The sequence below is a fragment of the Ambystoma mexicanum genome, chromosome 4q, assembly GCF_040938575.1.
Source record: "Ambystoma mexicanum isolate Mex_15411 chromosome 4q, UKY_AmexF1_1, whole genome shotgun sequence".
Classification (NCBI taxonomy): domain Eukaryota; kingdom Metazoa; phylum Chordata; class Amphibia; order Caudata; family Ambystomatidae; genus Ambystoma; species Ambystoma mexicanum.
The window spans coordinates 1,144,903,681-1,144,930,895 of record NC_090928.1 but is presented as its reverse complement, the minus strand read 5'-3'; positions in this window follow the sequence as shown (position 1 = coordinate 1,144,930,895).

Genomic DNA, 27,215 nt, shown 5'->3' with positions numbered 1-27,215 from the left:
TCTGTGCTGCTTCCTACTCTTGAGACTATGGTGATAACAGCTATCAGCAAGGATGTACCTCCTCTTCCACCCGCTCAATCCAGAAGGCTACAGCCAGACACCTGGTCACATATGGATGATGTCATAGCAGATTGCAATGACTAATCTGCTAAGAAATCAGCAGGGAGGTTGCTGCAGATGATTCTACTGCTTCACTAAGTGGGGGGCTGTTGGGGGATCTCTGGGCCCTTGCACCAGGGGTTTACTCGAATGTGACTCTTCAAATCGTCCACACGGCTAACATACACTATCCCTAGTGATGTCACATCTTTAGCTTACCCACTGGTCTAAAGCAACACAATGGAATGATGGCTGGAAGGTGTTCAATGAATCGAAAACCACTAAGAAAGCTCTGGGTACAATCAGCTTGTCATGCGTAGAGATCAAAGCTTCACCAAGTGCTTTAAGTGGCCTTCAAACTCGAGCCGGGGCCCTTAGGAATGTTGCCTGTTACGCCACACCCCTGTAAGAGCCCCGGCTCGATTTTGCAAAAGGGCCGGGACCCTGGCCTAAGAGGCAGCATTCAGGTGAGATAGGTGTTGTCTTGTCTTTTAATTGCGGCGCTGACCTCCTGCCAGGGACCCCTTTAACTAGAGATATGGGGATCATCACCCTCTACCCTGGGGTGCCAGGGTGATGATCCCAGCATCTCTAATAAAATGGTTGTCTGGCAGGAGGTCGGCGACACACTGGCAGGGGGTCGGCGACACAATGAAAAGGCAAAGCTTTTTTGTAAAGCCTGAAGCTCTCGCGTGTAAGCGAGTGCTTCAGGCTTTAGAAAAAAAGCCTTGCATTTCCATTATGTCGCAGCCCCAATGCCAGACAGCCCTTTCATTACAGATGCAGGGATCATCACCCCTGCATCTCTAATGAAAGGGTGTTGGGGATCGGCAGCACAATGAAAAGGTAAGGCTTTTTATTCTAAAACCCCATTCCGGGTACAGGAGCCATTTACATCAATGACCACGAGCTGGGTCATGCCTTGCAAGTGGCTGTTGACACCTGAATCCGTCAGCCGCATATGCATTTTTCTTTAAACATGATGTGTTCTATGGGCTCTGGCAGGGAGCACTCCTGCACACGTGATTGGGGGAGACTTTGAATACATTGCTTCCTAAATGGGATTTGAAAGATATTGGACTAAGTAACCAGGGTAAGATCGCCCTTTGCTTCGCCATACTACAACATCTTAGACCGTTACCACTTGGAGGGCTTTTCCACCCATAAAGGCCTTTTCCTTTCTGGCTGCTGCTGCTTCCTTTATATGGGGCGGTGACTGCACTGTGAGCTGAGGTGCCCTGCGCAGCGCGAGGTCTCTGGAGGCAAGCAGGGCTGAGAGGATGGCGTCTAGGGGCGGAGCATGATGACACGCTTGCCCGTAACCCACTCCCATGACCAATCCAACATTTTGTTTTTAAATCTATTTTTGGAGGCTGTTGTGTTTTACCTATCCTGACTATGTGGCTATTCCCTGTATGTTTGTGTGCCTGAGTCTGGAATGTTTGGTATGGAGTGTTCTGGTTGGAATGTTTGGATGTGAGTGCCTGTGTTCCATTAGTGCCAGTTGGAAACTTAAGCTTGGCACAGGGGGACCGGTGGGTGCTTCTATCCTATGAATTTATCCTATGTTATATTTAATGTACTTACCTGTGTTCCTGTGGACTTACTAAAGAAACCTAAACCCAACAAGGCTCCTGAGTGGTTATTTTAACACCAACCTACAACTTAACATTGGCGACGAGGATGGGATTTAGGGTGGTATTATGCCAAGGTAAGATAGAGGCTGTTGGTGTTTCTTAGTACCAATCTTGGTTTTTGGCAAGGCCTATGGAAAATTGTGTGGATTCTATGCAACCAAGAAAAAAAAAATGAAATGTATAGTAATGTTTTGCACTAACCTTACTATTTCTCCACAGACATTCCTCAACTAGTTGAAAGTGAGAGTACTAGAAATTGGACAATATTATTGGGTATTTAGACCTATTTCTTTCCTAGGTAATGTACATTCATGAAATGCCTTACATTAATCTAATAATTTTGCCCACAGGTATGATTCAATTTGGACCTTTTGAGCATGAACTTTAAGACTCTTTCGTGGTGTAACCTGGAAATGTTTTACATTTCAAATAATTCAATGCTGTATTGGTTCATTTGTTGTTTATGGGAATGTGTATGAGTGATTGCAACTGTGATGTAGCAAGCAATGTATAAGTGCAATGCTAAATGTTAATTGGTATTGCCGATGAGTGCGCAAAGTGTTGCGGGATGCAGTTCCCGGTGTTGAGGTGCCTAAAAAGGTGGCGAGTTTTGCCAGTATTGGTGGCGTTGGGTGGCGCTAATGGGTGCGTCTATGGGAATTTCTGATGTTTTGGCTATGTACTGAAATTTCAAAAACCAAATGTGAGTTGTGTTTATGTTTTGCACTGTATTAACCAATTATTCTTCCACAGGAAAACAACCATTAAGGACTTTGTAGCCTTATTATTGGACTCAAGTGTGGTGCTTAACCCTTGTTTATCATATTTAAAAGCTCAATTTTCCTGACTGGTGTGTTTGGGGGAAATGTGTGTGGTGTGCAAGTGAGTGGAGAGCATGTGTTTGCTCAGGTCAGGTACTCTAATGTGGAGAATATGGTTGTTTTTATTAGCTCAGGCGTGGTGCCTGGAGTGGTGGAGTGGAGGTTATTGGTTGCTCTGTGGTGAGCATGGGATGCTCAATGGTGATCATTTATTAGCTCAGGCATGGTGCCTGGAGTGGTGGAGTGGAGGTTATTGGTTGCTCTGTGGTGAGCATGGGATGCTCAATGGTGAGCATTTATTAGCTCAGGCATGGTGCCTGGAGTGGTGGAGTGGAGGTTATTGGTTGCTCTGTGGTGAGCATGGGATGCTCAATGGCGAGCATTTATTAGCTCAGGCATGGTGCCTGGAGTGGTGGAGTGGAGGTTATTGGTTGCTCTGTGGTGAGCATGGGCTGCTCAATGGTGAGCATTTATTAGCTCAGGCATGGTGCCTGGAGTGGTGGAGTGGAGGTTATTGGTTGCTCTGGTGAGCATGGGATGCTCAATGGCGAGCATTTATTAGCTCAGGCATGGTGCCTGGAGTGGTGGAGTGGAGGTTATTGGTTGCTCTGTGGTGAGCATGGGATGCTCAATGGCGAGCATTTATTAGCTCAGGCATGGTGCCTGGAGTGGTGGAGTGGAGGTTATTGGTTGCTCTATTGGTTGCTCTATGTTGAGCATGGGATGCTCAATGGCGAGCATTTAGTAGCTCAGGCATGCGTCTGGAGTGGTGGAGTAGTGCGAGTTTTGGTTGCTCTATGGTGAGCATGGGATATTCAATTGTGAGCATTTGTTTCTCTAGAGGGTGTTTGAGGACGCCCATAGTGGATTTGAAATGTTATGCTTTAGGCAGATAGTGGGGTTACCCCTGTAGATTGTGTTAGCACAACCTGTTGTAAGTGAATGATGATGCAGGGTTAATGTTGTGATGTAGGTGGTAATGGTTGAGTATGAGATTGTGGGCTGGTTCCCTTGTAGCGAGTTCCATAAAAGGCCTGTTACGGTTCTAGTGATTGTTTTGGAAGTGTGTTAGCCAATTGGCAGGTACTCTAAGGACTTGGTAGGGGATAGCTTTATGCTAGGAGCAGTTTGCTGGATGGAGGTTTAGAAGGATCGTTTTTATATACATACATGTTAGTAACACTGTTCCTTCTGTTTCTTTCTTTGATTGCATGGTTATGTATGGGGGGAGATGTGGCACAGCGAGTAGAGCGCCCGCTTTGACACCCGTGCAGAGCCTGTTAACGCAGGTTCGAATCCCGGCGGGGCCAAACTCAGCCTTTCATCCTTCCGAGGTCGATAAATGAGCACCACACACCGTGGGTAATAATAAGCAGCGCTCAGATACCTGAGGGTTTGTAGCGCTATATAAAAGCCTAATTATTATTATTATTTATTATTATGTGTTGTGTTTTACCTATCCTGACTATGTGGCTATTCCCTGTATGTATGTGTGCCTGAGTCTGGAATGTTTAGTATGGAGTGTTCTGGTTGGAATGTTTGGATGTGAGTGCCTGTGTTCCATTAGTGCCAGTTGGAAACTTAAGCTTGGCACAGGGGGACCGGTGGGTGCTTCTATCCTATGAATTTATCCTATGTTATATTTAATGTACTTACCTGTGTTCCTGTGGACTTACTAAAGAAACCTAAACCCAACAAGGCTCCTGAGTGGTTATTTTAACACCAACCTACAACTTAACAGAGGCAAGCAGGAAATACTCAACTTGGTTTTCAGGTGCCAGTGACTTGAAACTTGGGTAGGTCTCGAGTCTGCCACTTGGCCCGAGATGCCCATCAGAGATTGGCTATGGAAGTAGAATGGGGGAGCAACTAAACGCCAGGCTTCTTCTAACCTGCGATGTCTCATGGGGCAGCTGCGTTGAATGCAGCTAGCCAAGTAGGCTGCTTCCCCCTCGTTGATGTCCATTTGAGCCAATGTAATGATGAGTCTTTTCACTACCTTTATCATTTTCCCGCCACTTTCCATGTGGGAGTAACCTGCATGCTAAAGCGCTAGCAAGTTTCCCATACTGCCTTTTGCCTCAGCATTTCCCTTATGGTAACAGAATTCTACCATAGGTGAATAAACGTGACTAAAGGGTCAATCCCATTTCAGGAAATCCTTCAGTGCAAATTCTGCTTCCCACAGGGGCGAAGAGGACTGAATCACCACCGCTACACAACTGACTTGAGGCTGGTGGGTGCCTAACTGGCCCATCATTCAACAAGTTGTTGAACTGAGTCAGCAAGCTAGGCACAGCGCTCAAATCCACCACGGTCAGTTCCTCAGCAGGAAGAAGAAACATCCATGCTGTGGCGGCCGCAGCTTAACAAATTTGAAGACGCTATATATCATCGGAACTGTTTCCCTGCATCCAGAAACAGACCAATAACGGTCAAAACAATAAAGCCAGAGAACGTTCCAGAGTCTCCCCAGTTATGTTAAGGATTTCAATCAGGCGACACACACCTTGGTCCCAGCCTAGAATGTAGCGCCCAACTGAGATGCCTTTCTCTTTATTTTATGCAGATTCAATTTGAGATGGTACACAACTCGTATCACACCCCCTTTTCCAAATAAACCAGGTCACAATGGACTGAACCAGGCCAGTTGGTGAAAATTACAATATTTATTTATTTTTGAATTCAAAATAAATCATACAATTTTTAATATGGCGCAGCAATCACAAATGGGGTGATAATTACAATGAATATGGAAGCAATACACTTGATTAACCTTCTAGTAAAACATATACAACGCACACATGAATAGGAGCACTTTTGAATTAGGAGAGGTAGCACCCAAGTTAAGGTTTTCCCCCTGCAATGTTCCCTCATCCCACCAATAATCCAATTCTGAGTGGATAGAAAGAAGCAGCAGGTAGTCAGTAATGAGGGGAAGAAAACAGAACCAAAAGCCGACCTTCCCTCACAAAATAAGACCCTTTGCAATAGCAGGAAATAACACTGGGAAATGGCAAATAAATAATTAATATGCGGTTAAAACTTTGAATTAAATATTATTTCTCACTAAGGCAGCAATGCACAAACACTACCAATCACAAGGCAATGGTCAACAAGAAGCATACAATTTGAAAATGAGTGGAAAGTTAAAACATGCTGCAGTCAAATGACACGTTGGAAATAAAACGGGTGAAATACTCTGATTTGGAGTGCGGTTTTTTGGCTAGGGGATAGATGTATATCACTTGGATATTACTGAAGTGAAAGGATGGTAAGATTTGGATGAGATTTTCCGGGTGGAATGGGGTTCAGTTTTAGGGAAATAGGGCAGTTAAAATGAAAACTTCGGTTTTAAAAGAAAGCCAAAGGTTACTTAAAACAAAATTATCTAAACTATATTGTTAAAGAGGAACACAGTAAGCTCCAAGGTTGAATCGCGAGGTCAACCCTGTCCCCCCAGTGCTCAACCCCAAGAATAAAATATATGGAAATTAGTTTGATTACTCCAAATATAACTAAGGGCTTATAATTTACACCAAACAAAATTGAAAAGTGATGGTGCTAACACTTAAACATTAAGGACAGGATATGAGGATAATTCTAACAGTTTCAACAAGTTACAAGGGTATACATATGACTTCTTAGAGAATGGGATAAGGACAAAGGCAAGACAAGATAGGCTATGTGTTTCTATGGGGTAGGGATTATACTCACAGTCCACTTTTTAGTTTTGGGATTTTTTGGACAGTCAACAGGGTCTGGTCACCACAATGCAGCACGCCTGGCAAAAGTCAGCTGGACAAGGTATGGTCACCGGGTAGCAAACATCTGGGCAATTCGGGTCACTGGATGGCACAGGTACCGCTGGATGCAGTCAATGGGCAAGCAGTTAGTGGGCCACAAGCCGGTCTGATGTCAGGATGCAAAAGGTACCACCGCTTTCCCCTTTTTGTTAATGGGAATTTAGTGGGATTTTCTTAATCTAGGCCTTTGCTGGAGTAGAGTCGGCTATGCTTTGGCCTGGCAGAGAAATCTGGCCAGCTTTGCTTTGGCCTTGTAGTGGAATCTGGGGTCTGGCAGGATGAATGTGGAAGATCAGGAACGCAGCACAGGAATTCAGGAAGGGTGTGTCTAATGTCCTGCCATGGACTCTTGTTGATAATGCATAGTGACATTATAGAAGTATATGGCTGGGCAGGCTTAGCTAAACACATCTCTCACCCAATGGATTGATTAGGGGTGCTAGTCCCCACCTCGCTCTCACTGGTAGGATCTAAAGGGCAGGATAGCAGATTTATGATGTGATTTTTACAATGTTCAAGAACCTCCCACATTTACTTTAGCTAAAATCTGATTTTGCCACAAATGGTACATTTATACAGTTGAAATCTCTCAGCAAATTACATAAACAGGTTGCATATTTTATGGAGACCATTGCAGTCCAACTCTGCAATCTGGGAGACATTGTGTTGTACGTTTAATAATCTTTCGTTGTTTTTAGTGTGAAATGTTCGGCCTAAACTTCTGTAACTTTACACGTGCGTACATACTATCATAGGGCCTATTTCTGTTCATTTTTAACGTTCCATCATATGTCCCTTTCCCATGATGCACCTCTTATTTTAAAGCCACAAAAATCACATTTAAACCGCTAACTTTTCATTTTTTTGCAAAATCCAACTGCAAATATAAAAGTCTTTAAAGTTTATTTATAAAATAGTCTCTGGAACAGATGGGCGGCCCTTTGTCCTGCCCTTTGTACTGCACTGGACCATTTTTATCCTCTTCAGCTACCACCAACTATCATTTCCTCCAGAGTAAGGTGGGGGTTTCCCAGTTTGATTGAGGGTTTATTGCCCCTTCTCCACTTCACACTCTGTGTCCTGGAAATTCCATTGTAGAGGGCTCAGCCCAGACCAGATTCTGTCCAACCTGGAAATTATCACTGGGGTGTTAGTAGATAGGTGTCACAAATCTCTCCCCTTCTCACCTGTTTTTGTTGTTTGCTTCCGACCTTCTGTGGTGTCTTCTTTCTCAGGGTCTGGGATTTGTATAAACCCGTGTGCTGGTCCTCAGCTTCCAGCATGTTGTTCACAATCCAACTCCAAGATACGTTCAGATGACCAGGGTGGAGACCAGGAAGAAATGATGCTCGCACTCGGAGGTACGTAACGCTGTGACCTGAGCGTGGGTGAAAATCCAGGAAGATTGGAGGTAAGGCAGAGGAAAGGGCGGAAGGAAGGGGAATTCAAGGAACCGAGAACCAAGAATCAGAAGAAAGCTCTGAGCAAACTCCGGCAACACATGTCCAACTACAGCAAGCAGTAGCGTTGAGACGCGCAGAGCCGTGGGGGTATGTCTGTTTTGTAGAACGTAGAGCGTGGAGCGCAGAGACTGGCAAGCAGCGTTCCGTATCAAGAGGCCATGTTGGAAGGATTATTGTATTCAATCTCCTATGGGTCAGGGACCACGAAGTCCAGAAGGGACGCAGACGAGAGTTCATGACAGTATGCCTCCTCTGAAGCCCAGCTCCTCCGGATTTGCACGGATGGATAAGATGGTATCTTTGAACCAGCCTGGGGGCATTCATGTTTGACATGGGTTCCCAGGTGCGCTCACTGGGAGGGTATCCTTTCCATTCGACCAAGTATTGTAGCTGACTACATCGGTACCTAGAGTCACAGATTCTGGACACATCATATTCGAGTTGGTCATTGACAATCACTGGGGTAGATTTTGGAGCTGTTCGAGATCGCTGAAGATATGGTTTTAACAGAGAGGTATGGAAGACTGGATGGATCGTTTTCCATGATTCTGGTAGTCGAAGTTGAAAGGCCACTGGATTGACGATTTCTTTTATAGAAAAGGACCCGTAATATCTGGGAGCCAATTTATTTGGTCTCAGATGTCGGGGAAGGAGCTTTGATGATAACCAGACTTTATCGCCTACTGAATAGGAAGGCCCAGGCCTTTTTTTAGAGTCAGCATAATGTTTAACATCTCTTCGGGCCTTTTTTAAGCGTTCTTTTGCTTCTTTGTGTACATTAATAAGGGTTTCAATCCAGGAATCAACCGCAGGAACTGGGGTAGGGTGTGGAAGAATGGATGGTAGAACTGAAGGATGAAATCCTTGACTACAGAAGAAAGGACTGGTTTTGATAGCTGAATGAACCGAATTGTTGTAAGCGAATTCGGCCAAAGGTATTAAGAGTGACCAATCATCCTGGACCTTGGTGGCAAAGCAACAAAGATACTGTTCTAAAGTTTGGTTTACACATTCAGTGGCTTCATTTGTCTGTGGGTGATAACCTGAGGACAAGGCATGTTGGATTCCCAGTATACGACATAATTGTTTCCAGAACTGGGATATGTACTGGGGTCCTCAGTCAGAAATGATCTTGGAGGGTAGCCCATGAAGCCGGAATATGTGTTCCAGGAAGATTCTGGCAAGTTCAGATGAGGATGGCAGTTTGCATAAAGGTGTAAAATGAGCCATATGAGTAAACAAATCAATGATAACCATGATAGTTTTGTAGCCCGTGGCGATGATTTACCAGGGTCTTGTTGGTATTGGTGGTTGGAGCAGGAGACCTGCCGGTTTCTTATTATCATGTTTGTTCTGATTGCAGACTGCACATGTCTGGATATGGATCCTGATATCATCCTTCATCTTTGGCCACCAAAACTGTCTTTGTATTAGATGGAGGGTGTTGGTGATGCCACGGTGTCCTGAATGAAAAGTATCATGACATAGGCTTGTGATCCTTTGTCTCAGTCCAGGAGTGGGAATGACCAAGCGAGTGTCCTTGAACAGATATCCATCCTTTGTTTTGAGATTCCATCGATTGTTTCTCTTAAACTCCTTCCAGGTTTCAGAGGACTGAATTTGAATTTGAATATCCTCCAGGAGGGTGATTGCTTGGGCAACAAATATTGTGTGGGAAACATCTTAGGAAAAGTCCCATCTTCAAGAGGTTCGTAATCAGGACGTCTGGATAAGGCATCGGCTATTATGTTGTGTGTTCCAGGGACATGATGAATTTGAAATTGGTATTGAGCAAAAAAGAAGGCCCAACAGGCTTGACGACTGTTTCTACGTTCTAGGGATTGCAGGACTTGAAGATTCCGATGGTCCGTGCGGACTTGCAGGCACCCAGGAGGAGATGACGCCAGTCAGTGAAGGCTTGACGGATGGCTAGTAATTCCTTTTCCAGGACGGAATAATGAGTTTCACTGGGAGTCAAGGTGCGAGAAAGATAGGCGATGGGGTGTTCTAGTTTGTCACCCAATTCTTGTTTTAGGACTGCCCCAATGGCATAGTTGGAGACATCAGTTTCAACAAGAAAAGGGCGATCAATGTCGGGTTGAGCTAGAATGGGAGCTTGTGTGAACTCCGACTTCAACCATTGGAACGCCATATCTTGGGCTGAGGTCCACAGAAAGGGGGTATCCTTCTTTAACAATGTAATAATAGGATGCACAATCTCTGAAAAGGCTGGTATAAATCTCGATAGAATTTAGCAAGCCCCAGGAAGGACTGAATTTGTTTTACAGTAGTTGGAACGGGCCAGGATAGAATAGAGTCTACCTTCGATGAGTCCATTCCAATCCCCTTTGGACTAAGAACGAATCCGAGATAGTGAACAGTTGATACATGGAAAAGGCACTTCTCGGGTTTGGCCAGGAGCTTATGTTCATGTAGACGTTGTAAGACTGCCTTTACGTGCTCTTCATGTTTTAGATGGTGCTTAGAGTATATCAGTATGTCGTCCAGATATACAATGACGAAGATGAACAGCATATCAGAAAAACACCTGGTCCATAAAACGTTGGAAGATCGCTGGGGCATTAGCACGTCCAAAGGGCATAACCAGGTATTCAAAATGGCCAAAGGGTGTTCTAAAGGCTGTTTTCCATTCGTCACCTTCCTTTATACGAATAAGATGGTAGGCACCCCTTAGATCTAATTTTGTGAAGACTACGGCACCTTTGACTACTTCCAGGATATCTGAGATGATAGGCAATGGGTAGTGGTCCTTAAGATTACACTGGTTAAGGCCATGGTAATCTAGACAAGGTCTGAGCTCCTTGATGTCTTTCTTGGGAACAAAAAAATAATGAAGCACCCGCCGGGCACTTAGATGGTCGTATGGTGCCATTTTCCAAGTTAGTATCCAGGTATTCCCAGAGGGCCCTTGTTTCAGGTTCTGATAAAATAAACATCCTTCCGAAAGGGTTCACTGCTGAAGGTGCTGTATCGATGGCACAATCCTCAGGTCTGTGAGGAGGGAGAGCTTGAACTATGGTGGTCCAAAATAGATCTGTGTAGGCCTGATAGGCCCTGGGAATCCGGATGATGTTAGAGACAGTGACCAGACTTTGCTGAATCACTTGCGAGTCTTCTGAGGACTTTGGTAAGGAATCTTGGATAAGCAGTGGGACATACAGTGTTCAGAACCAAGAAACAAGGAGCCTGCTGCCCAATTGATGTAGGGGTTATGCTTCCTTCTGTAACCAGGACATGCCTAGAACCATTTGATAGTGGGCAGATCTTATAATGTCAAATTTGATCCTCTCTTGATGGTGGTTTATAGAGAGTAAGATCTCTTTAGTTTGAAGGGTTATGGGTCCTGAAGACAGGGGTCTCTCATCAATAGCCTCTACAGGTTGCATAGTCTCTCGAGTTTCATGAGGAATGTTGTGAGTAGTGACCCAATCATGATCTATGAATATGCCCATATCTCCGCAATCCACGAATGCCAGGATGGGGTAAGATTCTTTCTTGGAAGGCGATAGAAAGGCCTGTAGAATCACAAGATTATTTTGTCCAGGAGAGTTCAAGGATGGAATTGATGTGGAGCAGACATCTCTCTCCCGAAACTGTGCCCCATCTAGGATCGGGAACTGGCGTTTCCCGAACGCCGTGGAGGAGCAATAGGGCACTCTCTCACGAGGTGCTTGTTGGAGGCGCAATACATGTACAGACCAGTGTGAATCTGTCGCATTCCTTTCTTGTGGGGTAATGGGTCCACGGAAGGCCCCCAGTTGCATGGGTTCTGGGTCCGAAGTCGGAGAAGCTGTGGGCTCTGGTCTAGATGGATGGTCTGAGGTGGCCCTTTGGGGAGTTGACTTGGACTTCTTTTTCTCCTTTTTTCTTTCCTGGATTCGAAAGTCTATTTGTAAGGAAAGGTCCTGGCTAACTCGTCCTTTATTTCTTCATTCAGATCTCTTCAGAAGAGGGTGAAGCTGGCTTCTTGAGACCAATCGGCTTCCTTCACAAGTTGTTTAAAGCGGGTCACATAGGTAAGCATATCCTGAGATCCTTGTTGAAATTCAAGTAAACGTTCTTGAGTGCTGTAAACCTGCTCTGGGCGATCACCCATGGCCATTAGAGCTTCTACAAACCCATCATAATCATCCAGGAGGGCATCACCCGAATTGACTAGGGGGGTTGCCCAGGTCAAGGCATTACCAGTGAGGTGTGAGATCATAAACCCCACCTTTGCTCTAGGAGTGGAAAAGTAGTAGGGCTTGAAGGTGAAGTGCACTAAACATGAATCAAGGAAGGCACTGAGGGTCTTTGAAGAACCATCATATTTGTCCATTACTCCTCCCAATAACACGCTTTCCTTAGTTGCAGAGTCACGTGACAAGACTAGCTGTTTTAATGCAGCATTCTCAGCTTTAAGATTCTGGACTTCTCTGGTTAGTTCCTGCATGCCTCGCATGAGGTCTTGAACCGCGGCTTCCATCTCTGTATCAGTATCGTTCTTTAGGCGTCTCAATCTTTCACAAATCTCTCCCCTTCTCTCCTGTTTTTGTTGTTTGCTTGCGACCTTCTGTGGCGTCTTCTTTCGCCCGTTCCGGGATTTGTATAAACCCGTGTGCTGGTCCTCGGCTTCCAGCGTGTTGTTCACAATCCAACTTCAGGAAACGTTCAGATGACCAGGGCGGAGACCAGGAAGAAATGATGATCGCACTCGGAGGCACAGAAAGCCGTGACCCGAGCGCGGGTGAAAATCCAGGAAGATTGGAGGTAAGGCAGAGGAAAAGGTGGAAGGAAGGGGAATTCAAGGAACCGTGAACCAAGAATCAGAAGAAAGCTCAAAGCGAACTCCGGCAACATATGTCCAACTATAGCAAGCGGAAGCGTTGAGACGTGCAGAGCCGCGGGGGCGTGTCTGTTTTGTAGAACGTAGAGCGTGGAGCGCAGAGAATGGCAAGCAGCGTTCCGTATCAAGCGGCCATGTTGGAAGGATTATTGTATTCAATCCCCTATGGGTGAGGGACCACGAAGTCCAGAAGGGACGCAGACAACGGTTCATGACAACAGGGCCCCTTTTGTTTCTGTCATCCTCTCAACAGAAACCTGTTTTTGGCTGACATCCCCCCTGCAGCCACTGAAGTTTGATTTAATTGTATTTATTTTTGTTCCGAATTGGAAGAAAACCTGCTGAATAGATCCATTTCATACATTGTATTTTCACAGTACAATCCCCTTTCACATTGCTAGGCAAGAAGAAGTTTTTGTTCAACATAGTACTCTCAAACAAGCATTTTTCTTCTTTAGTTTGCCAAGCCCATTTTTACATATGTGGTGCAAGCTGCTAGCATTTTGCTTTCAAATTTGGTTTTTGACTTTCCATCTGGATTCCCACACTGTTTTGCAGCCATAGTTATTTTCTTGTAGGCCGTAGTTTATTTGAACCACCTATGCAGTGAAATTGACATAGCCCAGAGCTGGAGTTTCTTTGAATTACTGATCATTGACACTTTGTAACTTCAAAAGTGAAGCTTTTCCCAAGCTGCGTAAAATGAGGTTTCAATGTGGATTTTTCTCGGATTTGGTTTGACAGCCCGCCATTCAGGGGTCATACTTGGTTTTGCTGAAGCACAATGGGGATATGAATGGGCATGGCAGGGCCTTATTAGTAACAGGAGTTTGAGGAAGAACAGATAGAAATAGTGTTAGAGCAGCATCATTTTAAGGTAATATACCAACATTTCAATGGGGATTTTGTGGCTGGCAGCAAAGCAGTGCTGCTTCTTCACTCTATTTCTTTGGTATATGTAAGAACACACTGGCAAGCTCCCTCAGTGTGCCTCCTTGTTCCATCCTGCCCGATATGTGCTTGGCAAGATGGTGTAGCCATCTTTTTGTCCCTGCAAAATGCACTTTTGAGGCCATGGTGCTCACAGGAGCCAGCGCAGCCATTTTGTTGTTTCTGCTGAAATGCAGTTTGGTGATGTGGGGAAGTATAGCTGAGTTTGGTCAATATCCCACAGGTATCCAATGAGGGCAGCCTCATGATCCACATGATCGAGTAACACCGCAGACCACTTTGTACTCAAGAATCCATCCAACTACTGCACATTGACTCACGGCAAATGAGCAGTGCTCTGCAAATGTCATTCTTTTAATGACTGCTTGATCGAGCACACCCTCATAGTTCAAAGAAAAGAACTCAAAATCTAGAAGAAAATGTTCTACACCAAAAATCCTTCACTAGACGATGTGCCATCCATACCTGGAACAGCCAAAGGAGGAGGAAACTGACTCATATCTGCTATGAACAATGCCACACCTAGGAGTGGCAACTACACATTGTTATGTCTTACACACTACTCGGGCACTGGTCTCTTCGGCAGCAGGCCGCTGAATAGGAACTCAGTCCGGAATGGCTTCCTCCGTTCTCCATGGACAGGGCTGGTTGTCCCCATGACCTAGGCAGCCGCATTGGGTGGGGTAGCTGGGTGGCTCTCTGACTTCCATGGATTGGTGTACGTGGAGATGAGAGCTCCAAGATGGTGGTACCATGCATGCCTTTTTTCCTTGAACCCTTCAAGGTAATATGGTGGATGTCCACTTTCACAGAACATAAAGAATAGTGAGCAATGGCTACTTATAAGGATGTTGTGAGCATTCGTTCTCAGCATTGCAAGACTTCAGGTACTCGGTTTCGCCTTTTGCCTGTAGCTTGATGATCTATTTTTGTGCTTTTCCCCGGTTTGTTTCTTAAACCTGTCTGCACTGTGCTCCTCCTTCCTGCTGTGTCTCCCCGAGCCCTCTTCCTTCTGCCTTCCTGTTGTTTCGGTGCCCCACACCCCCATCCTTGCAGTGCCCCCTCACCGTCTCCTCTTTGGGGCATTTGAAGACCATCCCATAATATCTCAACTCTGCTGCTCAAGTGCGCTGATCCACGCCACACCATGGAGATTTTTTCTCATCAATGTTTTTCCTCCAGGGTTTACACCTCTTCTGGTGGTCACCCTTCTATCATCTGTCGCACTCACTTGAGGGCAGCGTGGCACCTGGAAGGTACCAGCCATTTCTCTACACATCACATCTAGAGAAGCAACCCCAGATGATGCTGTCTGCTGATAGAAATCCGGAATATACAGAAGATGTCTAAGATGTGCCCTGACAGAGACAACCTGCAACAAGACCCACTGCTGCCCATGTTGCAGTTCTAACAATGTGGGCAGGTGCCTACCCTGCAACAAAATAGGTCACTTTATAAAAAGGTGCAATCTGGCAGACTAGGCCAGGATCTTCTCCAGGCCCTCTCGTGCACTCATACTTCCTGGCCTGCTTCTGGCATACACAGACCGCTCGAAGGACCCCACTGGGCCCCCCCTGCTGCTCACATGTCTGGCTGCTCCTGCCGTTTCTATGGGGGCAATCTCTATTCTGAGATGCATGGGGAAGAACATGCTGAATATTTGATGTTGCAAATGATGTTGAATTCCGTCTGCCAGGACCACCCCACCTTGGATTCGTGAACTCCTGGCAGCTAGTGGGAAGAACCTTACTCAAGGAGCCTGGCCATGCCACCCTAAAAAAAGAGTGACTCCACTCGGGATGGGCACTGAGATGAAGCAGAGTGTCCACTTTCCATCTGTGCTGCTTCCTACTCTTGAGACTATGGTGATAACAGCTATCAGCAAGGATGTACCTCCTCTTCCACCCGCTCAATCCAGAAGGCTACAGCCAGACACCTGGTCACATATGGATGATGTCATAGCAGATTGCAATGACTAATCTGCTAAGAAATCAGCAGGGAGGTTGCTGCAGATGATTCTACTGCTTCACTAAGTGGGGGGCTGTTGGGGGATCTCTGGGCCCTTGCACCAGGGGTTTACTCGAATGTGACTCTTCAAATCGTCCACACGGCTAACATACACTATCCCTAGTGATGTCACATCTTTAGCTTACCCACTGGTCTAAAGCAACACAATGGAATGATGGCTGGAAGGTGTTCAATGAATCGAAAACCACTAAGAAAGCTCTGGGTACAATCAGCTTGTCATGCGTAGAGATCAAAGCTTCACCAAGTGCTTTAAGTGGCCTTCAAACTCGAGCCGGGGCCCTTAGGAATGTTGCCTGTTACGCCACACCCCTGTAAGAGCCCCGGCTCGATTTTGCAAAAGGGCCGGGACCCTGGCCTAAGAGGCAGCATTCAGGTGAGATAGGTGTTGTCTTGTCTTTTAATTGCGGCGCTGACCTCCTGCCAGGGACCCCTTTAACTAGAGATATGGGGATCATCACCCTCTACCCTGGGGTGCCAGGGTGATGATCCCAGCATCTCTAATAAAATGGTTGTCTGGCAGGAGGTCGGCGACACACTGGCAGGGGGTCGGCGACACAATGAAAAGGCAAAGCTTTTTTGTAAAGCCTGAAGCTCTCGCGTGTAAGCGAGTGCTTCAGGCTTTAGAAAAAAAGCCTTGCATTTCCATTATGTCGCAGCCCCAATGCCAGACAGCCCTTTCATTACAGATGCAGGGATCATCACCCCTGCATCTCTAATGAAAGGGTGTTGGGGATCGGCAGCACAATGAAAAGGTAAGGCTTTTTATTCTAAAACCCCATTCCGGGTACAGGAGCCATTTACATCAATGACCACGAGCTGGGTCATGCCTTGCAAGTGGCTGTTGACACCTGAATCCGTCAGCCGCATATGCATTTTTCTTTAAACATGATGTGTTCTATGGGCTCTGGCAGGGAGCACTCCTGCACACGTGATTGGGGGAGACTTTGAATACATTGCTTCCTAAATGGGATTTGAAAGATATTGGACTAAGTAACCAGGGTAAGATCGCCCTTTGCTTCGCCATACTACAACATCTTAGACCGTTACCACTTGGAGGGCTTTTCCACCCATAAAGGCCTTTTCCTTTCTGGCTGCTGCTGCTTCCTTTATATGGGGCGGTGACTGCACTGTGAGCTGAGGTGCCCTGCGCAGCGCGAGGTCTCTGGAGGCAAGCAGGGCTGAGAGGATGGCGTCTAGGGGCGGAGCATGATGACACGCTTGCCCGCAACCCCCGCCCATTGTGGCGCTGCCCGATGACGGGGCGCGCACGTGGCGGCGTGACGTTGCACACCGCCGCATGCGACATAAATAAACGGGGCGTTCCTGGCCGCGACAGAGCGACCGGGAAGCCCGAACCGAGAGGACGTCTCTGTCTGAGTCCTTCGGGGTTGGGGGCTTACGGAAGACGCTGAGGGGTCCCGACCAACCCCCAACAGTGGCGACGAGTGGGGGCAACAATGCCTGGGCCCGGCGGTGACTTGACCGCCAATTTTTGTTTACTTGCAGCGAGGTCGCCTTGAGACTTCGCTACGGCCCGCGGCCGTGCGTTACCCACGCGGCTGGCGGCCATTTTGTGAATAAGGCCGTGAAACTTCTCCGAGCTCCGGTTTGAGCTGAGAAGTGCATCCAGGCCTAATTTTTGGCAATCCTATCAGCAGGCAGTGAGACCTGCATGTGACTATGCCCAGTTGGTGATTTTGCATTTTCCTGGGTCTCCTACGGCGAGTGCAAGCAAGAAGGAGGGCTACAATGGCTGGGCCTGCCTAGCCCTTATCTCTTTCTTGTCCTAATTTTTGGAGCAGCTGGAAGCTGAGGCTTCTCTTCATCTTCTTCATCATCAGACTGGTGGCCCCACTGATCTTCATCCTCTTCATCATCACAGAGGTGTGGTGCAGCAGCTGTTTTCTCCAATGGTGCTGGCTGGAGGTATTTGGACTTGGTGTTTGTGTTGCAGCCCCTGTTCTCCACGCTGGGGGTGCCTGTGCGCTCGAACGGATGAGTGATACTGAGAACCAGGACGGAGCGGCGGTGCAGCGGCCTCCACGTGCGCCAGCAGCACCTCAAGGTTTGCTGCCTCCAGTGCAGCCGGCACAGCAGCCACCAGGTGGTCAGGCAGGCCCTCAGGGTCCTCTACTTCCAGCGCAGCCTGTGGCAGCACCTGTTGTTCAGCAGATTCTCCCCGTTATGGGTCAGATACGTGCACAGGCGGCTTTGCAGCCCATCCCGGAGTTTGATGTATCGGGCCCACCTTCCAGTTTGGGGCCCAGATGGAGGAGGTGGGTGGACCGCCTGGACATGTACTATCGGGCTGCCCAGGTGGTAGATGATGATACCCGGCTGGCAACTATGCTGTACTCGGCAGGTCCGTCTGTCCAAGAGACCTTTGAATCGCTTCCGCCAGGGGATGGATCCTATGATCAGGCGAAGGCTGCTCTGCAGACCTACTTTCTGCCTCTCGCCAATGCGGATTATGAACGTTTTGTCATGCTCTCTGCCAAACAGAAAGACGATGAGACTCTGGACACTTTCTATGGGCGCCTAAGGCGTCTCTTGCTGGTCTGCGCTTGGGGTGATGCAGAGGACATGATCAGGACCATGCTGATCCAGGCTTGTTCATCAGGCAAATTAAGGCGCCAGGTGCTAAGGGAGCCTGGAATTACACTTCAGCGCATCCTTGAACTGGGGAGGTGCCATGAGGTGTCGGAGGCAAGGGCAGCTAGAATGGAGGCCGGGTTGCGCCCCATCAAGACCGAAGAGGTATGTGCGATGTGGCGAGGTGGCAGGGGCACCCGAAGACCTGGCAGTAGTCCCCGGGATCGAGCCGGGAGGGCAGGAGAAATCTGCCAAAAATGTGGGTATGACCTGCCCCACCCTGCTGAGTGCCCTGCGGCTGGAAAGACCTGTGGACGGTGTGGGCTGCCGGATCATTTCTCGAGGGTATGCAAAGCAACAATGCCAGTATGGGTACCGAGGGGCCCGGGACGGTCCAGTCTCAATCGCCAGGGTCGGCCATCCAACGTCGCTCAGGTGGATCAGACTGAGGAGGATGCCCAGGTGGAGGAAGCGGAAGAAGAGGAGGAAGAGAACATCTTCTTTGTCTCGAGTGTGGGGATCCTGAAAAGTAAGAACAGGAGACAGCCAAGGTGTGTGGTCGAGGTAAACCAATCTCCAGTCCCCGTCCTCGTGGACACTGGGGCGTCAGTGAATGTAATGGCCCGTGGACACTATGATGCCATGGACCAGCCCCCCAAGCTGGCTGCTCCCAAGGCCCGTATTTTTGCCTTCAGTGGTGTTGACCCCATCCCTCTGGACGGAGTGTTCGTGGCAAAAGTAGAACATGAGGGCTCCCAAATCACAGCACGATTCTACGTGACACCGGTGAGCACCAACATGCTGTTAAATTGTGCTGCAGCAGAGGCCCTCGGCATCGTCAGCTTCGCATACTCTGTCTATTTAGAGGACATTAATGACTTGCTCGAGAAGTATGCCGCACTGTTCAAGGGAAACGGGCAGATGGCCGGTGACCCAGTGAGGTTACACATTGATGAGTCGGTGCAGCCCATTGCCCTTAAACATCGAAGGGTGCCGTTCCATCTCCGTGAACTTGTCGACAAGGATCTGGACAATTTGGTCAATCTTGACATTATAGAAAAGGTGGAAGGCCCAACGCCTTGGGTGTCCCCGATAGTGGTGGCACGGAAGCCTAAACAACCCGATGCTGTTAGAATCTGCGTCGACATGAGGCTCCCGAACAAAGCCATTAAGAGAGAGAGGCACCTCACCCCGACGATTGACGACATCATTGCGGAGGTACAGGGCGCTCGTTTCTTTTCGAAACTGGACCTTCGAGTGGGCTATCACCAGGTTGTCCTCCACCCCGAGTCGAGGTACATTACCACCTTCACTACACACCGAGGGCTATACCGCTACAAGAGATTGAGCTTTGGTGTGTCCTCGGCGGCGGAGGTATTCCAGAACATTATTCGGGGCGCCCTGGCTGATCTACAGGGCATTTTGAACATAAGTAACGACATCCTGGTGTTTGCCAGAACGGAGGTAGACCATCTGAGGTGGCTGGCGAAGATGTTCGGAAGACTGGAATCCTTGGGACTCACCCTCCACAAAGAGAAGTGTGAATTTCTCCGACCATCGATAGAATTCTTTGGTTTTGTATTCAAAGAAGGGGGGGGGGTCTCCTGATCCCCGGAAGTTGCAGGACATAAACAAGGCGCAGACTCTGGAGTCCGTGCCTGAGGTGCGAAGCTTCCTAGGCATGATCACATACTGTGAACGGTTCATTAAAAATCTGGCCTCCAGATCGGAACCGCTCAGGGCACTGACCAGAAAGGACGTCATCTGGAATTGGGGCCCGCTAGAACAGGCGGCTTTTGATGACATAAAGGGTGCCCTGGCGGCTGAAGACACCATGTTGTTCTTCGATCCCACGCTGCCATCAGAGATCATCGTCGACGCCAGCCCATTCGGCCTGGGCGCTGTGCTAACACAAATTGACAGTGGTGGGGGCGTCCGCCGGTGGCATATGCCAGCAAGGCCCTGTCCGATGCGGAGCAGCGATACTCACAGATCGAGCGTGAGGCGCTCGCAGTACTGTGGGGATGCCGGCACTTCCGCCTCTACGTCCTTGGATTCCCAGTGACGGTGGTGACCGACCACAAGTCGCTGCTTCCCATCCTAGCAGGGTCGTCCTCCAAGCCACCAGCACGCATTGAGAGGTGGATGCTGGCCCTTTTGGAGTATGGAGTCACCTTGGTATACCGGCCAGGGGCGAACAACGCTGCAGACTATCTCTCCAGACACCCTGGGGCGTAGGCAGGCGAAGTCCAGGACGCCTGTGCGGGAGAAGCAGAAGAGCACATTCGGGTGGTGGTGGAGGCAGCCACGCCAAATGCCATGCCTCTCCAGGAGCTGGAGGCAGCTGCAGCGCAAGATGAGTGCTTCCAGATCCTAAGGCACTCGATGCAACAGGGCTCCTGGAAGTCGGTGCTGGAGGCTCTGGCGGGGCGCACCCAGGAGGCCAGGACCGGACTTGAGCAACTATGGAAAGTCCGGGAGGAATTATCGTTCTCAACATCTGGCCTTCTGCTCCACGGAGATCGGATTGTGGTGCCCCAATTGGAGGTGGACGAGGTGATCGCTTTGGCTCACCGTGGTCATCAGGGTGCCGCCAAGACCAAGGCACGCCTACGGCTCAAAGTGTGGTTCCCTGAGCTAGAACGTAAGGTGGATGACTTTGTGGCGGCCTGTGTTTGGTGCCAGGCGGCATCTCCCCTGCAGCAGGAACCTGCAATAGAAACAATGCCTAGGGGGACGCGCCCTTGGGAAATCGTTCATGCAGACTTTGGATCCACCACCATGGGCACCCATTTCCTGGTTCTGGTCGACGAGTACTCCAGATACCCGAGGTGGAGTTTGTGGACTCTGTGGCGTTTGAGCACGTTGTGGTGGCCGTGAAAAAAGGTGTTTGCGGCCCATGGTTTTCCACGCACGCTGTGCTCAGACAATAGGGCGCCATTCCAGAGCGAACGCTTCTTGGAGCTGATGGAGAGCTATGGGGTGGTGCACAGGAAAATCATGCCCCTCTGGCCCCGGGCCAATGGCAAAGCAGAACGGCTCATGAGGACTCTAAATAAGACCTTTAGAATTGCTCAGGGGCAGGGGCAGTCGCTCTAGAGAGCCCTGTACCAGTTTCTGAGGGTGTACCGCACCACGCCACATGCATCCACTGGAGAGGCCCCGGCTGAGGCATTTTTCAAGCGGTGTCCTCGGGGTTTGCTACCGAAGGTAGGAGAGAAAGAACCTGGGGTGATCAATGACCAACAGGTCGAGATGGACCGGCGGCTGAGGATCGAGCAAGAGAACGCTCGGAGAGGGCTTCGTCCACAGCGGCTGGAGCCTGGCGATGAGGTCCTCATTCGGAATAGGCATCCCCATGGGAAGCTCTCCCTACCTTATGAACCGGAACCGCTGGATGTCATCGCGGTTCGGGGATCCATGGTGACTGCATCGGACGGACGGTCGGCGGTAACTCGCAATGTGAGTTCCTTCAAGAAACTGCGGGATCCAAGAACTGATCCACCTCCTGATCCAGACCCAGGAGAGACCCCTGAGGACGAAGGGGAAACACCCTGTCTGCTTGAGTCCCCGGCCCGGGGCATGCTCCTGGACAGATCACCCGTGCCGGAGGTGAGCAGGAGGTACCCCCAGAGGGCTGGGCGAGGGAAACCTGCTCACCTCAGCGATTACGTGTTGGGTCACCTGGCAGTTTGACCTGAGGATGAGAACTGTTAAGTAAGGGGACCCGGGTGGATGTCAATAAAGGGGTGTTTTGAATATAGGGTTTCGTGAAATGTCAAGTATTCATTTTGGTTTGGTTTGCAGTGTCTAGTATTCATATTGTTATTGTTCTCCCGGAAAAGGAGGAGTGTGGCGCTGCTTGATGACGGGGCGCACACGCGGCGGCGTGATGTTGCATGCCGCCGCGTGCAACATAAATAAACGGGGCGTTCCCGGCCGCGACAGAGCGACCGGGAAGCCCGAACCGAGAGGACGTCTCTGTCTGAATCATTCAGGGTTGGGGGCTTACGGAAGGCGCTGAGGGGTCCCGACCAACCCCTAGCACCCATGACCATTCAAAGATTTTGTTTTTTAATCGTTTTTTGGAGGCAAGCAGGAAATACTCGACTTGGTTTTATGTGCCAGTGACTTGAAACTTGGATAGGTCTTGAGTCTGCCACTTGGCCCGAGATGCCCATTAGGGATTGGCTATGGAAGTAGAATGGGGGAGCAACTAAACGCCAGGTTTCTTCAAACCTGAGATGTCTCATTGTCAGAATCACCTGTATAATACAAGGTCTAAATAAATCGCTACCTTGTTGTAAACAGGACAGTGTCGAAATATTTCTGTTCTTAAACCTAGGGGAGGCGTTATCCTGAAAACATGGAGTGGAAAGGACAAGGTAAGGACTAATACTGAATAGCTTAAAACATGAAACTATACAACAAGTGTAATGAAGTCTTACCAAAGTGTTGTTGTCTTGAAGCATGGAAAAGAATTGCAAGAAATCCCAAAATGATGTAGTAGCTAGAAACCGCCTAGGATCGCCAGCACAAGGACTCCTAAAAGGGTGCCCACACAGCAGTCTTTAGTCCGGGCACAGTGCAGCTGGTGTTTCCCTGAAAACCTGCTGGCACGAGGACGCCTAAAGAGGGTGCCCACACGGCAGTCTCTAGTCCGAGCACAAAGCAGACGTTTCTTGCTGGTAGTGTGTTCCCAGGCAGGCGCAGGTAAATGCAAACTGAAGTGTGTCCGGTAGCGATGCAACAGGGTGTTCGTAGCAGGACGTGAAATATCAACAAAGCAATCTGGGTCGTCACCTGGGGCAAGGGAGTGTCAAAACGGAAGACAAGGCAATCCGATGATAGGAACCGAGTTGGTCAAGGAGCGAGCCAAACACCAAGGACAAAGCATAGAACCAAAGTAATCCAAATAGCGTTCCAGGGGTCAAATACTGTTCGTAGCTGCCAAGAAGCAAGGGGACAAGACGTGAGGAGTATCCGTGGGACGTAGCAAGAGTCAGGGAATCCAGATAACATAACAGAATGAATCAAGGCTTAGTAAAAGCAAATTCAGAAGCATTGTACGCTAGCAAAGGCAGTGTATTTGAATGAGAGAGTAACATGACCCGCTGAAAGCGCCTGCAACATGCTCTTACACTTGATGCTCTGAACGCCGGACACCAACGTTGACATGGCAACCCCCAACGTTCGTAGAAAGAAACATTAGGCGTTGGGGTTTTGCCTGTTTTTTTCTGCAGAAGACGTTGTTTACATAGCAGCGGGGAGAAGCGGAGTGTTGTGACATTGAGTGCGGACGCAGTGAGTGCCTGACTGCTGTCGAATTCTTGACACTCATGGGGCAGTTGCGTTGAATGCAACTAGCCAAGTAGGCTGCTGCCCCTTTGTTGATGTCCATTTAAACCAATGTAATGATGAGTCTTTTCACTACCTTTATCACTTTCCCGCCATTTTCCACGTGGGAGTAACCTGCATGCTAAAGCTCTAGGAAGTTTCCCATACTGCCTCTTGCCTCAGAATCTCCCTTATGGTAACCGCATTCTATCATAGGTGAATAAACGTGACTAAAGGGACAATCCCATTTCAGGAAATCCTTCAGTGCAAATTCATCTTCCCACAGTGGCGAAAAGGACTGAATCACCACTGCTACACAACTGACTTGAAGCTAGTGGGTGCCTAACTGGCCCATCATTCAACGAGTTGTTGAACTGAGTCAGCATGCTTGGCACAGCACTCAAATCCACCACTGTCAGTTCTTCAGAAGGAAGAAGAAACATCCATGCCGTGGCAGCCGCAGCTTAACAAATTTGCTAAGTTTTAAGACACTATGTATCATCTGCACTGCTTTCTCTGCAGCCAGAAAAGGACCAATACTGGTCAAAACAATAAGGCCAGAGAATGTTCCAGAGTCTCCTCCGGTATGCAATGATGATAGGAACACATTTGACAGAAGCCGCAATGCGCTTTGGAGAGTTATTCAGGGGGACAGCCTCATTATCCACAGGATCGAGTAATAATATTACAGACCACTTTGTAGTCAAGAATCCATCTAACTACTGTACATTGACTCACAGCAAATTAGCAGTGCTCTGCAACGGTCGTCCTTTTAATGACTGCATGATCGAGCACACCCTCATAACTCAATGAAAAGATCTAAAAATCCAGAAGAAGATTTTCTACACCACAAATTCTTCACTGGACGAAGTGCCATCCATACCTTGGATAGACAAATGAGAAAGAAAACGACTCATATCCTCTATGAACATTGCCACACCTAGGAGTGGCAACTACACATTGTTATGTCTTACCCACTGCTTGGGCACTGGTCTCTTTGACAGCAGGCCGCTGAGTAGGCACTCAGTTTGGAATAGCTTACTCCTTTCTCCGTTCTCCATGCACAGGGCTGGTTGTCCCCATGACTTCGGTGGCCACATTGGGCGGGGTGGCTCTCTGACTTCCATGGATTGGTGTACGTGGAGATGAGAGCTCCAAGATGGTGGTCACATGCATGCCTTTTTTTCTTGAACCCTTCAAGACAATATGGTGGATTTCCACTTCCACGGAAAGCAAAGAAGAGCGAGCAACAGCTACTTATAAGGACATAGTGAGCAGTCGTTCTCAGCATTGCAAGATTTCAGGTGCTCAGTTTTTCCTTCTGCCTGTAGCTTGATGATCTATTGTTGTGCTTTTCGCCTGTTTGTTTCTTAAACCTCTCTGCACTGTGCTCCTCCTTCCCGCTGTTTCTCCCTGAGCCCTCTTCCTTCTTCCTTCCTGTTGTTTCCGTGCCCCAGCCCTCTTCCTTCTTCCTTCCTGTTGTTTCCGTGCCCCAGCCCTCTTCCTTCTGCCTTCCTGTTGTTTCCGTGCCCCAGCCGCCATCCTTGCAGTGCCCGCTCAATGTCTCCTCTTTTGGGCATTTGAAGACCATGGACCCATCCTGTTCCTCCGACCATCCCATAACATCGCAACTCTGCTGCTGCTCTAGTGACCTGATCCACGCCACATCTTGGAGATTTTTTCTCATCAATGTTTTTCCTCCAGGGTTGACACCTCTTCTGGTGGGCAGCCTTCTATCATCTGTCACACTCAATTGAGGGCAGGGTGGCACCTGGAAGGTACAAGCCATTTCTCTACACATCACATCTTCAGAAGCAACCCCAGATGATGATGTTTGCTGATAGAAATCCAGAATATACAGAAGATGTCTAAGATGTGCCCTGACAGAGACAACCTGCAACAAGACCCACTGTTGCCCATGCTGCAGTTCTAAGAATGTGGCCAGGTGCCCACCCTGCAACAAAATAGGTCACTTTGTAAAAGGATTCGGTCAAAAAGTTTGAAAATAGATACTACTAAATGTCCTACTGACTAAATGTTCGTAGGACATGTTGTAGTATCTATTTGGTGGTGTAGGTAAAAAAATAAAAAGGCTGCAGGGCTGTCCCCCGCAACATCTCGCTCACTATTCTATACAGTATAGTGAGCAGTGGTAGTGGAGAACACCCCTGCAGCTGACCCTACCAAAAAAGAAAAGAAATAGAAAAAGGCTGCAGGGGTGTCCCCTGCAACACTCCGCATGTTTGTATGGATTTGGTGTTGTTTTACCTTGGATGTCCACATAGGAAATGTATGAACAATTTTGTATAACGTACATTTCTCATGTGCTGATTTCCATCGCGGACATTTCAGTCACGCTAAGACAACCCCAAATCTTGTAAAATGGTGCAATCTGGCATATGTAGACCAGGCCCCTTCATGCAGTCATACTTCCTGGCCTGCTTCTGGCATACACAGACCGCTGGAAGGACCCCACTGGGCCTCCCTGCTGCTCACATGGCTGGCCGCTCCTGCCGTTTCTATGGGATCCTCAAGGAGCAGAGTCTTGAGGGCAATCTCTATTCTGAGATGCATGGGGAAGAACATGCTGAATATTTGATGTTGCAAATGACGTTGAATTCCGTCTGCCAGGACCACCCCACCTTGGATTCGTGAACTCCTGGCGGCTAGTGGAAAGAACCTTACTCAAGGAGCCTGGCCATGCCAACCTCAAAAAAGAGTGACTCCACTAGGGATGGGCACTGAGATGAAGCAGAGTCTCCAAGCAAGGATGTGCCTCCTCTTCCACCCGCTCAATCCAGAAGCCTACAGCCAGACACCTGGTCGCATATGGATGATGTCATAGCAGATTGCAATGACTAATCTGCTAAGAAATCAGCAGGGAGGTTGCTGCAGATAATGCTACTGCTTCTCTAAGTGGGGGGCTGTTGGGGGATCTCTGGGGCCTTGCCCCAGGGGCTTACTCGAATGTGACTCTTCATATCGTCCACACGGCTAACATACAATAGCCCTAAGGATGTTGAAGTCACATCTTTAGCTTATCCACTAGTCTGATGCAACACAATGGAGTGATGGCTGGAAGGTGTTCAATGAATCGAAAACCACTAAGAAAGCTCTGGGTACAATCAGCTTGTCATGCGTAGAGATCAAAGCTACACCAAGCGCTTTAAGTGGCCTTCAAATTCGAGTCGGGGCCCTTAGGAATGTTGCCTGCTATGCCACGCCCCTGTAAGAGCTCCGGCTCGATTTTGCCAATGGGCCGGGGCCCTGGCCTAACAGGCAGTATTCAGGTGAGATAGGTGTTGTCTTGTCTTTTAATTGCTGCGCTGACATCCTGCCAGGGACCCCTTTCACTAGAGATATTGGGATCATCACCCTCTACCCTGGGGTGCCAGGGTGATGATCCCAGCATCTCTAATAAAATGGTTGTCTGGCTTGAGGTCGGCGACACACTGGTAGGGGGTCGGCGACACAATGAAAAGGCAAAGCTTTTTTTGTAAAGCCTGAAGCTCTCGCGTGTAAGCAAGTGCTTCAGGCTTTAGAAAAAAAGCCTTGCATTTCCATTATGTCGCCGCCCCAATGCCAGACACCCCTTTCATTACAGATGCAGGGATCATCACCCCTGCATCTCTAAT